Source organism: Sarcophilus harrisii, chromosome 3, assembly GCF_902635505.1.
Source record: "Sarcophilus harrisii chromosome 3, mSarHar1.11, whole genome shotgun sequence".
NCBI lineage: Eukaryota > Metazoa > Chordata > Mammalia > Dasyuromorphia > Dasyuridae > Sarcophilus > Sarcophilus harrisii.
In genome coordinates, this window is record NC_045428.1 from 315650749 (window position 1) to 315667849 (window position 17101).

At 38.6% G+C, this 17101-nt stretch overlaps 1 protein-coding gene across 7 annotated transcripts in view; it reads left to right on the plus strand.

Moving 5' to 3' along the window:
- Window positions 1-17101, plus strand: part of ARHGEF4 (Rho guanine nucleotide exchange factor 4) — a 481275-nt gene that overhangs the window by 423675 nt on the left and 40499 nt on the right. The window contains exon 1 of one of the 7 annotated variants that reach the window (XM_031959845.1): window positions 8848-9580. The exons of the other annotated variants lie outside the window; for them this stretch is intronic. The gene's annotated coding sequence lies outside the window, so the exon portion shown is untranslated. Of the gene's footprint in view, window positions 1-8847; window positions 9581-17101 lie in introns of those variants that run through there. 7 annotated transcript variants of the gene reach the window in all.

Below are 17101 nucleotides of genomic sequence, written 5' to 3' on the forward strand. Positions count from 1 at the left end.
TTACAGAAATTCATTTTGTAGCTACATTTGTAAAAGCATGAATTTTTCTTAAAATGAAGATATGAGTAGTTTTCTCCTTAGGCCATGGATCTTAGCTTGAAAGGAGTTTGGTTTGATTTTTATCAGATCTGATCCATAATGTCTGCCATTACTCTAGCCTTTCTTTCTTTCTTTTTATAAGTTTAATTGATATTTAAATCTTAGTTCAAGGTATGAGGCCTCCTGTCCTTCTTTTAAACCTTAACTACCTTGACTCCTTTGACTCCTTTGACTGAGATTTATCCTCATCCAAATTACTGGTTATGGCCTTGCCACTGTTCCTAGGTTCTCAAACTCTAATTCATACTTTTTCTTTCTCTTACTGACTCCTGGACCTCTTCTCAAATAAAGATCCTAAGAGCCTTTACTTGAGACTCTAAGACCCCATTCACAAGGAAATAAAACATGTAAATCAGAAATAATTTACAGAAGCATAAATTATATGTAGATACAAGGTTAAACAAAAGTATACATCAAAAATGCCAGCCAGCCCAAAATTGCTAAATTTTTCTATCCTGGTGATTCTTTGAAGCCCACTTTTTTTTCCCCAATCACATGTAAAAACAATGTTTAGTGTTTGTTTTTTTAATTTTGAGCTCCAAATTCTCTCTTTCCCCTTCTCCCTCCTTGAAAAGCTAAGCAATTTGATATAGGTTATAAATATGCAGTTATTGAAAGCATATTTTCCATATTAGTCATATTGTAAAAGAAAGCACAGACAAAAACCAAACAAAACCCTAACCCCAAGAAAAATAAAGTTAAAAAAATGTGTGCTTTGATCTTTTTTTTAAATTTCTTTGGGATACAGACATACTAGTGGTATTGCTGAATCAAAGAATATTCAGTTGTATAACCCTATAGGACATAGTTTCCAATTGGAAAGCCCACTTTCTAATGCACTATTTTTTTTAAATGGCATCTTGGAACTCAAAAAAATTATAAAATCAAATGTTAAACTTTGTTTTTATATTTAATTGATTTTTTAAAAGTTCTTTTAAAAATGGAATCCTTTTCTCCAGCACTTGCCCTTCCTTCTCCTTACTACCCTCTTCCCCTTTCTTCACCTATTCCCTGCTCCTACCCCACCCATACACACCAATCTATATTAAGGGTCTTGCATATTCATTCATTGTACAGTCATAGTATACTTTTTTAATTAGAAAGCCTGCTGATTAATAATAGATTAGAAATGTGGAAATAATGCCTTTTCCTTAGCCAAAGTGGCCAAGAGAAAAGACTTTATAAAATATATTAATGCACTTGTTCTTTTCACTCAGAAAAAGAATAATTCAATCCAACATACATTTTATCCCATAGCAGATACTCCTCTTTCTCAAACAAAGATATCTACAGAGGAAATACACCCTCTATGTTACAGAATTCCATTTTGGCAGATGAGAGAAATAACTTGTAAAAAATTCAGAGTAGGTCATGGACAAAACTGTTATGAAATTGGTAAATTTTGTCTTCATTTCTCCATCTCTTATATACACACAATCCCACACAGAAGAATTGTCCTTCTTACCCATTTTGCAGCTTATTTATCCCCATTAAAATTTCTGCCATAATATCTTCCCACAGCCTTTCCTTTAAATAAGGGAAATATCTAAGTATCTAGTCAGAATAGTGGATCATGCCCTGAACTATAGTCAGGAAGATCTGAATTCAAGGGGATCCCCTATGAAGAAATTAAAATTATCAGTGACCATATGAAAAAAGTATGCTGATTCACTAATAATAAAAATGCAAATTAAAACAACTCTGAGATTCTACCTCAGAAGCCTTTTGCAAAAATGATCAAAAAAGAAAAGAAAAGAAAAGAAATGTCTATGAGGACAGACACATTAAGACATTCTTGGTGGAATTGTGAAGTGGTCCATCTCTTCTAGAAAGCAATTTGGAGTCATATCCCAAACATCAATAAATTGTGCTTTCAAGCAACATCACCATTAGGCATATAATACCAAAGAGAACAAAGAAGAAATCGACCTAATATGGCACATAGCAGCAATTTTTATTGTAGCAAAGAACAGAAAAGTAAGGGAGTACCCATCAATGAGAAAATAGCTAAATATTTTATAGCATATGAATGTAATAGAATATTATTTCACTGTAAGAAAGGACAAAACAACTAGATTCAGAAAAAATTGGGGAAAACCTGTTTGAATTGGTACAGAGTGAAGTTAGCAAAACAAGAATAGTTTAATAGTGACTAGAATTTTATAAAGAAAAATACCTTTGAGAGATTTAATAATTTTGATCAACACAATTATCTACCTTGACTTATAGACTTAGCTAGTGATAAAACATTCTATCTATTTGAAAGGAAGGTGATAGACTAAATGCAAAGAGTAAAACTTCTAGTAACCTACAAAATTCTAGAGTGCCTAGAACTAACTTTAACTCTAACAGATTAAAATATAATTGGGAAATGTTTAACAAAATAAATTTTTAAAATACAATAAACAGAAATAATGTTAATTTGTGGTCTTCTAAGTAAATATGTGTTTCTATTTGAGTTTGGCACTACAGGATCAGAGATGCAGAATGAGACATATATTTTTGACATTCATAGATTAGTTTTGCTTATATGTTTTTATTTGTTCTGTTAAAGTTTTTGTTTTTGTTTTTTAATTTGGGAGAAGAAAGAAGTTAATGAAAGTGATACCAAAAAAAAGAGAGAGAGAAAACAATGAAAACAGTGTCATTGAAGCATCACTTTTAAATGCATACAGTAAAGCAATAGGGAATTCAAAGGGAGATAACAAAGTAGGATACCTTTGAAACAAATGCATTGAATTTATTATTTAATTTTTAAAAAAATAAATTGCACATAATAGTAATTCAGTTTCATATACAACCTCTTTTTCTATTCTTTATGTATGGAAATAGAGTGTCAAATTCAGAAAAATACAAAAAGAAAAAAATTTAAAGATGAATTACCTGTGGACAGTGAAGTCTTCCAGTCGTTCTTCTTTTCAGGGGACTTTTTGTCCCCTTTTGTATTAAACCCTATTACACTGAAGAACTTCCTGGAAGGAGTCTTAAACATTTGATCTGACCATTCACACAAGAAAGACAAAATGGATGACAAGTGCATTTTTGACTATCTGACATGCATTTAAATTGGTAGCCCATTAAACCTCCCCACCAACATGAATATCTGGGACAAACAACAAAAATGGACAATGAGTCAGGTCCAAAATTAAATAGGAAGAGGAGAGCAGGACCAATTGCCATTATGAAGCTTTTTCTAGAAACAAATACCTATCTTTTTCCTAAAATAAAACTAATCAGTCATACTGTATGCTTGAAAGACACATGGTGGGGGGAGGGGTAATTAGATAATCCAATGGATAGAGCACCATCCCTGAAGTCAGGAGGACCTAATTTCAAATATGACTTAGACACTAAATACTTCTTAGTTGTGTGATCCTGGACAAGTCACTTAATCCCAATTGCCTCAGAGGAAAAAAAAGAACCCTGAGAGATAGAGAAGAAAGGGAGGGAGGAAGGAAGAAAGGGAGGGAGAAAGGAAGGAAGGAAGGAAAGGAGGAAGGAAGGAAGGAAACAAAGAAAAAGGAGAAAGAAAGACACATGAAAGACAACTATTATCTGACAAATTGTAAATAAATAGGGGACAACTAGAAACCCTGAAGTCTGGAGGATTTGAGATCAAATCCAGCCTCAGACACTTACCATACACCATCTGTGTGACCGTAAGCATGTCATTTAACTCCAATTACCTTGCCAAAAAAAAAAATTGCAAATCATTTTGTGTAAAGATCAATGGAGTGGCACATGGTAGATATGAGTTTACTACAACATAAAACCATTAAGAAATTCAAAGAAAATTGGAATAACGAACATTGTCAAGGGTAGTCAAGGGATGAAGCACAGAGAGGAGAAATGGGCAGCTTGAGTGTTCCATGGGCATCTTCACGAACTTAGAAGAAAGTGAGAAAGCTCTGCAGCATATCAGATGGAAAGATTTATGGGGAGACATGGATAACAGTGTCACAAGATGGTTTGTAATCTGCTTCACTAGAGGGAACATTTAAATGAATGTGATCACAGATCCATTTGTGTATCTTGTATTATTATTGCTATGATAATGTATTTATATATTATGTGATTATATTAATATGTTATATTAAGTATAACATGATATAATATAATGATAATATAAACATATATAATACACTGTCATAAATAACATGTTCAACCTGAAAAAAAAAAAAGACCTGGATTCAAATACCACTTCTGGTGCTGACTCATTTTATAACTATGGGCGAGTCACCCCTTCTAAAACTTAATACCCTAACATTTAATTATTTATATTATGAGATCCAGATTTTTGATGCATTCTGTTTAAACTCCATGTGAGAGCATAGATGATTTTTATTTAAATTTTCTTTCTTCTCCAGTACTTAGGAAGAAAATGAGCATTTTTCAAGCATTTACTGTTTGCCACTTTTGGTAAATGCTTACAAATATTATCTTATTTGATAATATTGGGAGGCAGGTGCTGTTATTATCCCTCTTTTATAATTGAGGAAACTGAGGCAGACCAAGATTAAGATACTTGCTCAGAGACATACATGTAGTGTATGAGGCTAGATTTGGATTCAGTTCTTTATTCCAAGCATAGCACTTTATCCACTATACCATCTAGTTGCCTCTTTTCACAGTGTTTTATAGTTGTTGTTTGTCCTATGTTCTCAAAAAGGACCATGACATCAGGGAGATAATACCATGCCAGGTAAATGAACATGTAAGTATTTGCTGAATTGAATGAAAGCAAATCTTTTTAACTAGTGATACCCCTAGTACCTGAAATCTACTGGGACCTGACATGATTATTTGTTTACTAACCAATAATCTGAAAGAATTCATTGACTTAGTGTACAGACCAGTCTCCCTACCACCGCTTCTTGCTTCTTCTGGTAAAATCAGGGCCCATGTTCCATGCATACTTCAGTGATTTTGTTTCTGTTGTACCTTACATACTGTACAAAAAAAAAACTTGTTTGGGAACATTAAAAGGAGGCTTCAGAATCCTTGTATTTTATTCCAGACCTGCTTAATCACTGTTCAAAAAGTCATAATTTTTCCTAGGCTTTGATTCCCCTCTTTATGAAATGGGTCTTTGTAGGGTAGAGTGAAAAGAGTGTTAAAATGGGAGTCAGAGGACCTGAGCTTTAGGACTAACTCTGCCATGAACTCATTGGACAAGTCACAAATGTGGCCCATTTCCTTCTATAAGATGAAGGGAAGGTGGTTTGGTGTAGTGTAGGGCTTCTTAAACTTTTTCTATCTGTGACTCCTTTTCACCTGAGAAATTTTTATGTGGCCTCTCTAAAATCTAAGCAGAGGTGTTTCTTGCAGCATTTGTGCATGTGCAGTGCAAAGTGAGCATGTTCTGTGTTCAGTGCTAAGGTTGTAGTGTATCATGAGATGCAACACAGGAGAGCAGAAATACCTTGGATTTGTTACAGTTTGATTTTGAATTATTTTTTGGCCATGACATTCAGAAACCTTTTACAGTTGTTGAATTTGGGGGATCCCCTACCCACTTAATTACATCTCCACATGGACTCACAGCGGTTTAAAGAACATTGGTGTGGTGGATGGAGTAGTCCTACAATTGGAATTAGGAAGACCAATCTTATCTCTGATACTGATGCTTACTAATTTGGTAATCCCAGGTAAAGCATTTGACTATTCTGTTTCCTCATCTATGTGGAACTAATAATATCTATCTACAGTGCCTGACTGACAAGAATTCCTGTCAGATTGGAATGGGTTTATGTAAAAAAAATTTTTTTGAAAACTTTAAAGTCTTATATATCAGTTATCATTATTATAAATGATCTCTAAGGTCCTTTTCAATGCCCAAATCCCATGATTCTATGACTTGCCATTTCACTTCCCACTCCCACCCCCAGAATCCTGTGAGAATTGTCTATTTTCAAAATGCTTTGAGATATCACAGAAACTGAAGAAACTGGGACATTCAACAAAACTCCCAAAACTATGCATGCTTTCTTTCCATCTTCAGATCTAAAAACTGGAGACCCCAATAAGAAGTTTACTTCAATCCAAATTAGTCCAAGTTTCTTCTAGTGAGGTAACTAAGGAGGCATTTATAAAAATCCTGCTTGGTATTGAATTGAGTTCCTGAGCCCATCCTGGAACAAATCAAGGAAGCCTTATATTTGCTCTGGAATGGAGCCAAAGAAAGTCCTCACTCAGTAATGATGCACATGTCATCTTCCCAATGTTAACCATGATCCTGGGCTGTGCTGGCATATCTAGGTGGCCAATCTAGAATTTCTGGGAGTGGGTAAAATTTTTAAGCTTTAAAAACTTTTCACATTTGACGATATTGTAAAGTCACTGAAGTCTATCTGAATTGTCCCCAATATATCCCTACCTGTATCCTTCCCCCCGCCTTTTTTTCTTTGGTCTTTTCTCCCCTAGGATCCAGTACTCTCACATTGCCATAAGTCATGCCTTTTAAAAAGGAAAGTTCTTTGGAACGTTCACTAGGTTTGGTGTCAGAAGTCCTAACATTGAGGCCTACCTGGACCTCTTATTCCAGACCAGTGATTTCATAGGCAACTCTTGTTTGATTGATTTATTTAATATTTTCCCCAGTTATATTCAAAAAAATAAAATTTTTACATTTGTTTTTAAATTTTTGAGTTCTAGGTTTTCTCCCTTATCTCTACTCACAATTAAGAAACCACCCATGTGAAGTTATGCAAAACATTTCTGTAATTGTCAAGTTGTGAAAGAAAATAGAGATCTCCTATCCTAATGAAAATAAAAACCCTCAAGAAAAATTAAGTTTAAAAAAAAGAGAGAGAGAATACTTCAGTCTGTATTCAGACACAATCAGCTCCTTCTCTGGGTAGGGATAGTATTTTTCATCATAAGTCTTTCAGATTAGTCATGGATCATTGTACTACGGAAAATAGCTTTTTACAGCTGATCATCCCAGAACATTGCCATTACTTTGTATACAGTACATTTCACTTTGCTTGGGTTCATGGAGACTTTCCAGAGTTTTGTTTTGTTTTTAGTTCTGAGAGCATCCTGCTCCTCATTTCCCACAAAATAATATTCCATTACATTGAGCCATTCACCAATTAATGGGCATCCCTTCAAGTTCCAATTTTTTTTGTCATAGGCAATTCTTAATAAGGAAAAACTCCATCCCACCAATGCAGACTGGCACTTGTTCTGCAAGCTATAGTCTTGGTGATTTGTTCAGAAGTTGATATAAGTCAGAAGAAGTTCCTCTCAGAACTCCCTCATTTATAGCTAGCTCTGTCTTTTGCACTAGAGCTGGCTCTCTGCTCTGCCACTTACTAAACTTTGTGAACTTGAGCAAATCTCAGGGCCTCGGGTTTTTCTGATTCACTAATTAGATCTAATTAGGGATAATAACTCCTTCTCACAGGGTTGATGTCAGGCTCAAATGACACTGAACATTAAATTCAAGTTTATTACCATTATAAATTAACTTATATTGAAGTACCACAGGTCAACATGGTGCCCTTCCAGGGACTATTTGTACTTTAAAAGAGGATCTTAGAACTATGGAGAATGAACATAAATCAACACATGTTATGTTAATTTTTTTCTTCTTTTTTTTTCTCTCATGTTTTTTCCCTCTTTTTCTAATTTTTCTCTCCCCAACATGATGCATAAAGAAATGTGTACTTTTTAAAAAATTAACATCCATGTATAACCAGAAAAAATAAAGAAAACAATAAAAAAGAGAATCTCAGAAAGGACAATGCTCACCCCCAAATGAATGGAGGAAATTGTAGTGGTGGGAGGGCAACAAAAATTATATTTGAGGGGCTGGGATAGATCTTTTTTGTTATTGTTCAGTCACTTCAGCTGAGTTTAATACAATTTGTGGTGACCTTTTTGTACATTACATTTAGCAAAGATAATAGAGTGGTTTGCCATTTTCTTCTCCATCTTTTATAGATGAGGAAACTGAGGCAAACAGAGCTAAATAATTTGCCCAGAATCATATAGCCAGTAAGTATCTGAGGCTGGAGTTGAATTCAGATCTTCCTAGTTGCATCCACACTGTGCTCTCTAGCTGCTCTTAAACAGACCTTCCTACTCCTCATGACATAAGTGCCTGTCTACTTACTTCCTTTGCAGATTACTTCCCTTAGGCATACATATCCTGGATTCCAAAAAAGAATCTCAGTGTTAGACTTGGACGAGATTTAGCTGTCAGTCTAAGCCCCTAATTTAGACACAGAGAAAATTGCCCAAAGCCCCACCATTAATTAATTGAAGGTGGTCTACTCCTATACAGGTCTTCTGACCCCAAGCCTAAACATTCCCATACCTTCCCAGCTCTTCCCTCTCAAGAGTGTCTCTGCCCTATCAGAATAAGCTTTGCCAGTCTGCCTCACTGACACCTACCTTCCTAAAGCTGAAATGTTCAGGATGAATAGGAAGAAATATATTCCAGGTGCTGTCCTTTCCCTCCTACTGCTCACCTCCTCCCCTATCTATCCCTCCATCTAAACAGAGTGCATGACTATACTGCATCTTCCCTAAGTACAATACCCTGCATTCTCTCCATTCATCAGAAGTAAAGGGAGGGGAGTAGGGATAGAAAGCAAGAAAGTAATCTATTCCTGAACCTCTCTAAACCCCCCTTCCCCCTCTCCAAATCTCCTACCCCTTCGCCCCTGTGCTTTCTCCGTTGCTAGGGCCCCCGCATGTAACCTGGATACCAGGCTCAGCAAATAGCTAGCCGGCTCTTTGGGAATCCAGCATCACAGCCCAGAGCGCCCCCGCTCCAGCGCATTCTCCCTGCCGCCCACCATGGCAGGGCAGCGGCCCCATCCAGCTCTGCTTGGAGGGATCTGGGAGCAGCCCCACTAAAGGAGGGTAGGGGCAGCCAGAACTTAGAGGGAGCCTGGTGGAGCCGCATCTGGGACACGTGCATGCTCCTCTTGGCCGGCTGCCGAAAATGGCTTTGCAGAGAAGACTCAGGTCTCTGCTCCTGAAGGCTACAGAATAGGTCCATTGTCTGGGGCTCCTTCTCCTCCTTCTTCGGGCCCCCTCCCCTCCCCCTTCCCCCTCCAGCCAACCCCTCTCTCTGAACTCTCCTCTCTGGGAGCGGCCAAGGATCCGAATTTTCTTGTCTGGAAGCCGGAGCCCCCCTCTCCTCCCCCTCCAACCCCCCCTTCCCCATTCTTCACCCAAGGCCAGCCATGGCGAAGGGCCCAGACTGCAGCCGGCCTCAGTGGAGCATCCTACACACCTTCCTTCGTTGCAACATGAACCCTGAGACTCAGCGAGTGGTGGTCTTTGTCATCCTGCTCTTCCTTATCATCATTAATGTCGTGCTGATGTTCCTGCTAGCTTTCCGCTGAGCACTGAGAGGGGCCGCAGAGCAGCCTCAGTAGCAGAGGCGCCCGTGGTGCCGGGCCGGTGGCTGGTGCTGGTGCTGGTGGCTGGGGGTGAGCAGCACACAGGGCTTCCGGACCAGCAGGTCAGCTTCTCGTTGTCTGATTCTGGTTGCCTGTCTTCCCTGTCTGCCCCCTTCCCCTTCCTCTCCACCTCCCCATTCTCCTGTCCTACCAGGCCAGTGATCAAGGGGAGGGCACCCTGGTCTAATTTTGCTCTGGGCTCCTGGACACTGCCAGTACCTTCTTCCTGGAAAGGGGCCCGTCAGCCCTCGGAACTGAACAAAGACCAAAGCCAGCTGTGGAAACTCCCCTTGCCCCCCCCCCACGGTGGGCAGACTTGTCCCCCAGGGTCTGCCTGTACTTTCAGAACCCTTTGGGTCCCCCTCTGTGACAGAGTGTATGCGGCTGTGCATGTGAGTGAGCGTGTGTCTCTGGTTTTAGGGGCAGCTGGACGTGACCCTCAAGCTGTGGTGGGGGACCGTGTATAATTATGTGGCCCCGGGAAAGATCATTTGCAGATCTCATAATACTGTTCTGTCTGTGCCTGTGTCTGTGCACACCTGCGTCTGTAAATTTGTGCCTGTGCGCATGTATGTGTGTGTGTGTGTGTGTGTGTGTGACGGTGTTTCTGTGTGAGGGGAGGATGGGGGATTGAGTGGGATGGAACCATGCGATTTCTGTGACTCTGGGGGTGTGACTGTGGAGGTGGGGACCATGTGTGATAGGTGGGGGCACATTAACTGCAGCTGCTTTCCTTCCAAGCCACACCTGTCTTTTGATGTACTATCAGTTACTGCTATTAACCAAGAGCTTCTTTGCTGAAGGGATCTCAAGCCACACTCTGCCCTCCACCAGCATCTTCCCTAGGCCAGGGCACTAGAAATCATGGTGAGGGCAGCTGATGTTCAGTTAACGGAACTTGGCCTTGGGGGTTGGGAGCCTGTGTTCTCACTCTGCCGGGCCTGGGTTGCCTTCACTGCACTAACCGTACACTTGCCTCTGCGGGCATTGTGGGAGTAGGGGTGTGGAGAAGTGTGGTATAATAGTGGCAAACAAACAGCTAACAGGAAGCCAAGATCTCATCATAGGTGCCCATTTGTGGTGGGCCCAGTGTCAAGAGTATGACAATTGTGTATAGGCTGAGAACTGGATTTAAAAGACCCTACTGGGGCCCGATAAAATACCTGGGGGACCCTTTAGGGCCCCTTCGGCAGGATCTCCATGTGAAGGGCTCTGGGTCCCCTTGACATTGGTCCATATTAGCTGCACATCCCCACCAGAAAAGCCTGTTGTCAAGTTCAAGGACAGAAATACCTGGACACTATGACTTTCCTACCATCATACGTTCTTGCCCTGAACAACTCGATATACAACCCATAGGGCTGAGACCTTCTCCAAGGCTAATGACGGCAGCATCCTGAGCTGGACAATGCCCACCCCCAGAAAACGCCCCAGGGATCATCGTGGGCATGTCTGTTATGTCGTGGGCATGGCGTGTGTCACTGAGATGCTGTGGACTCACCTTGTGTCTCTGTAATGTCAAGGATATGGAGCATGGCTTGGATGTTTGAGGACGTGGAATGTGTCTCCATGACATCATGGGTGTGGAACGTGACTTCATGGAAGTGAAGCCTGTCCCCCGTGATATCGGGGCTGTAAGATATTTCTCTGATGTTATGAACATAGAATGTGACTCTATGATGTCACAGACATGGAGAATTTCTCGTTCATTCAATAGATGTTAAAAGCACATATAATGATGTTTGAGTTGTGGTTTTTTTGTTGTTGTTTTCTTTAAGCACTGTACCCTGCTCAAACTGTGGGAGTTTCCAAGTGGAATGAAGTCTTGGGGAAGGGGGTGGTGAAAGAAGATGGAAGCTAAAATGGAGGTGGGAGAAGGCCAAATGTTTTGTGCTTTATTTGTGCCATTTTCTAGGAAGAAAATATGCAAAATAGCATAATAATACTAATTCTTTGTATTTATATGGTGTTTTGTATTTCTCAGACATCTGTACTTTAACATTGCTAACACATTTGGTCCCTCTTAAAGAAGACAGAGCAAGAATTAACATTCCCATTTGACAAATGAACAAACTGAGGCCTAAAAAAAAAAAGGTTAAGGAATTTTTCAAGGCCATACAGTGATTAAAAAAGAATTAGAACCTGTTTTTTACTAGTCCCTTGTTTTTTCCACCACTACCATTCACTATTACATACAGTGAATCTTGGACTAGGGGGTGAGGGAACATAAAGTCAAGTCTGTGGAATATCAGATAGATGTGTCTTTGTCTTAGAAAAGGAGAAGAAGCCTTCCTTTAAAAATCCCTTCCCAAGAGGCAAACCCAGTGCTTCTGGTCTGGAATTTTGCTCATGTGAGGCTTGCAAGATAGTTAGTTCTGTTCTTGGAAAAAAATCACCCAAAAAAATCTTACCCACAAACATACATGATATCTTCGGTCATTAGTCTAGGTGAGATTAAAATTCTCATCCAATCCTTCCTTTATCTCTGATCTGTGACTGTGGTACAGCACAGGAAGGGAGTTGCTTTTTCATTTTTATAATTACTGATTTCTTTTCATAGGAAAAATTGAAAACACCTTGCCTTTCTGATTTGCAGCCAAGGATTAACTCCTCTATATCTGATGTATAAAAGTGAGGCTGGGGTCTCAATTGTAAGAATAAGGGGCCAGAGAGAGATTGGTCCCTGAAAAATGTCCTCCCCCTTACTCTTCCTGCAGTGGGTACCACAAGACTTAATCCTGAGCTGCTGATCAGATATGGCCCCAAGACTTGGCTCTGGGACTTGATAATGAATCAATTAGGCTCCTAGGTAGGACTTTTGGTCCTGAAGTAGACAAGGACCCTCCTGAGACCACACGGACACTGGGGAATAGTTAAGGCAGCAAAGGGTAAGGAAGGTTCTTATGCATCCTTTAAGGTTACATGTATCCTTATGTATCCTTTAAAGTTACATATCTCCTTTAAGGTTACATGTATCCTTATGTATCTTTTAAGGATACATAAGAAACGCATGGCATTGTTGCATAGGACATTTTCCCTATCCTGTGTTCAATTCTAAAGAAAAGTCTGTTCCCTCATTCCCGATTTCAGAACTTATCACTCCTTTATAGACCAGTTGAAACTAAAAGCTCCTTAACCTTATACATCAATCATTCAGGCACAAGCTGCCTGCCCTCCCCAAGATAACAATTAGATAATTTAGTAGACCAATCTGTAGTAATGGAAGTGGGCACAGGGCAAGTAGTTAATAATCCTCGCCCTCACTGACTCATTCGTGACCTTCATGATAGGGATTTCAAGCCCGTGACAAACCATTTGGGGGCTGTTAGAACCCATAGGCATAATAGGAATAGTTGATCTGAGGAGTTAGCTCCTGACAGATTCTATTTTTTGATAGAGTAGAAAAAGCACTTGCCTTGGAGTCAGGAGAAATATGGCTTCAAATCTCACCCTACCTTCCACACTTATCTTTTTGAGTTTCTTTTTCCTTACCTGTTATATCACAAGTTTGTTGGAAGGATCAAAAGGGGAAATACAATAAAAACACTTTGCAGGCCTTAAAGCATTCACTCTACAAAATGTCCATTATTGTGTGACTCCCCAGTGCCTTTCCCACTGATATCTAAAATTCCACCATTAACACTAATTTTTTTTTGGATGAAGCATTGCTCTTTCTGCATTCCTGTTTTAGAATGACATTCTTGGGATTGGGAAGGTGTTAAATTCTTAATGTGTCTGGGTGAATGTGTTCCTCTTGCTCCTAGGAATAAAAGTAAGAAATGTGAAAGCAGGGGGTTCCCAAGAAGCACAAAGGAAGGGAAGGGAGGTGCCACAGAAATCCATTTTTTTCAAGGGTAAATTCTGCTTGCCCCATCCTTCAAATCCCATCACAATCATTCCTCATGTTGTTTAGGTAGTACTATAAGATTAACAAATTGCTTTCTTCATAATATTCATGCTTGGGGAGACACGGTGAGGATATACCCATTTTATAGCTGAGAAAGCTAAAGCACAGAGAAATTAAGCCAATCAATACTGAAAGCAACAGATACATATATTAGGTATATTTAAGGAAAGGTCCCAGAAGAAAGGCCATGTGGCCATCTGGCTTAGGAGAAGATATCAAAGGGACAAAGAATAGGATTTTAAGTATCACCTACTCATTATCACCACACACTTTACACTAGGGCCAGCCCTGACACCTTTAAACTAGGACAGTCTACCAGCTTCCTCACACTGGGACTGGAATTAACACCTCCAAAGTAGAACTTGAAAAGGATTAAGAGAGAACCAGAGAGCCTCAGACATGATGGCCTTCAGCCCATGACAGGAAGGTGGAGTGGGGTGAGGAGAGGTTAACAATAGTCACTCAAGCAAGAAAGTACTCCTAAGACTTGGATAAAGATTCTATCCCTCTAATGCTGTTATTCCTAGGACTGTGCTTCAGAATAACTCATCTCAAGCAGGTCAGGAAGCAGGAGGAGAGGGTCATGGTGGCACCAAGTATCAGAGCAATTCAGGTGTTTTATAAAGAAGAAAGGCACTCCCCCTAAATTAGGTCTGGTTGTTTTTACCCCTGAAGTCACAGATAAAAAAACCACCAATAAGCTAGAAAACTGGAACTTTCTAGCCAAGAAGCTTCCAGACTTAGAATCTAGAGAGAGAAGGTTCCAAAAAAATGTGCAGAGCAGAAGGAAGACAATAGCAAGGAAATAGCTTTCTAATTGGGAGGAAAAGAGAGGTTTTTTCAGAGTAAAACATTATGAAGTAAGCCAATGAATAATACAGACAATAAAGATTATAAAGAGTCCAGGAGACAGAGAGAATTGTTCTCTGGATTTTTAAAGGAAAGCTTTGTGCAGAAACTGGCTCTTAATTAAATTGTAATTTAATGGATGAATAAGACTTGAATAGCCAGAAAAGAATATATTACCATAAGAGGAAACAACATAAAAAGGGGTAAAAATTCAATGGACATGTTTTGAGGATATAAATAAGTAGACAAATATTGGCAGAGTTTTTCTTTAGCTCAATCTGCTTACCTGGTGTTTGATGCCTTAGAGTTATCCCTTTTTCTCCATCCCAACTACTCTCCCCATATCCCTCAAATTTCCTACTGTTGTAGGAATAAAAGGGCACAACAATGTCTATCAAGTTCATAGTAATAAAGAGAAAACTTTTTAAAACTGACTCTTTCCTAGTACCTAATACTACACTAGACACAGCAGGTGTCCCATAAATGTTTGGTGTATTAAATTTGATATAAAATAAAGTTTTCTATCCTGACAGCTTTATAAATACATACACACAGCACAATAGTTGGCTTTAAAAACCCTTATCTCTTTATGAGATTTTTATTGCTAATAGACCCTGAACTTCATATCTATCTAGAAAAGGCCATACCACAACCATAGTATCTGCCCTATACTTGTACTTCAAGAATATTAGTGATTCCACTAATTTTCTAAACTTGTAATATGGACAAGTCCATGAATTCTAATAGTTCACTTGATAAAAGCTTGGGATTTGCAAAAAGAGCTTTACAGAATAATAAGGGGGTGATTAAAATAAAAGAAAATACAAAAATATAAGATTGACAAATTCCTAACATACCAAAATTTTATCCCATGATAAGATAACTCAAAAATTGGTTGGCATAATTTTAAATGATATATTATCATACAAAAGATAGATTATCCTTATTCCTCACTTCAGTGCTTTCAAAATGAATCCTAGTTGATAATGGTCTTTGCCTTTCTCACCCAGACATTTCTTCCTGAGAGCTTTTGACCATTCTACATTTATTTTATGGTATCATTTGAAATCTCTCTTTCTACAAAGGCCCTTATGCTTTCTACCACTGAAAACCCTCACCTCATCCCTGATTCATTTCTCTCTGCTCAGATTGGTTGCATGACATATATTCACTAATAAATTGTTATCTAATTCTATCCCTAACACAAATCTTAATTCTTTTTATTAACATCTAAGGCATAATATGACTAGTATTTGGCTACCACAATTATGTCTAGTTAGCTTTAGGCATATCTGCTCCCTGCCATTGCTCTCAAAATAAACTAATTTTCTCTACCTATTCTAACCTTCTTCTTGGAATCAGAGTTAGTTTATGTTTGCAGTCAGTCAGATGTCTCTATGCACAATGTCAAAGTGTCTAGTGAATGGTTTGTTACCTGTTCTACCTCTATTTCAGATTCTTTTCCTCCCTCAAGTATTTTATTCTCTCCCTACTTACTCCAATCACTTTCTGTAATCCAATTTTATGGGGTAACATGCATTAATTAAAACATTTCCACTCATAAAAGGAAAAGTTCATTTTTGTTGCAGATTTCCCACCCCAGTATTCTCTTCTTTAGCCCTTTTTTACTGATCTTCTCTATCACCAGGTGCCTTAGGGTCCTACTCTTGGCTTTCTGAAATTATAAACTGCTCAACCTGATCAATCTATGCTCAGATTTTAATGGGAAAGGGGTACCACATATGGCTTGTAGCTCTCCTCCTTTCAAATGCCTTTTGGAGATATTATTTTTTCCTTCTATTTTTATCTAACCCATAGGAGTAAAATTATAATGCTTTCCTACAATTTCATCCCAAAAAGGAGTAGCATTTCCATGTTATGTAGGTGAGGAAATATTTGGGGTATAGTCAAGACAACAAGTATTTTAAAGTTTTCGTTTCTTTTTTTCTCAATAGTATTTTTTCCAAATACGCATATAGTTTTCAACATTCATTTTTGTAAGACTTTGTATTCCAAATTTTTCCCCCTCCCTCCTTTACTTCCCCCTTCCCAAGACAGCAAGCAATCTGATATAGGTTAAATATATTCAATCCTTTTAAACATATTTCCATATTTCTCTTATTGTGCAAGAAAAATCAGACCAAAAGAGAAAAAATTCATGAGAAGAAAAAAAAAAACAAATAAACTAAGAAAGGTGAAAATAGTATGCTTCGATCCATATTCATTCTCCATAGTTCTCTCTCTTAATGTGGATGCCATTTTCCATCCAGAATCTAATTCCAATAGACTTTCTATTGCCTTGGATCACCACATTACAAGAAGAATTTCTTAAGTACTACGTTGAACACCTAAGCCAGACATTGTGATAATAAGAGTCGAAGGTACAAAAATAGGTACATATATACCCATACAAATACTCCCAACTATCAGAATTCATGATCTAACAGGAGAGACAACATGCAGACAAGTATATACAAGGATATGTAATTAATATAATGCAGATAATCTAAGGGGAAGACACTATGAGGCAGAATGAGAAAGGTATCTTGTAGAAAATGGGATTTTTTAACTGGAACTTGAAGGAAGCCAGGGAAATCAAGAGACAGAGATGAGAAAAGGGAGAATTCTAAGCCTGAGGACCAGTCAGTGGAAGAGCACAAGGTTGGAAGAAGGATCTTATTCAAGAAACATTAAGGAGGCTAATAAGTGAAAGGATGTAATAATAGCAAGATTGGAAGGGACCAGATTATAAAAGACAAACAGATGTTTTTTTTTTCCTGTTTGATCCTAGAGGTTATAGGAAGCCACTGGAGTGACGGGTTATACC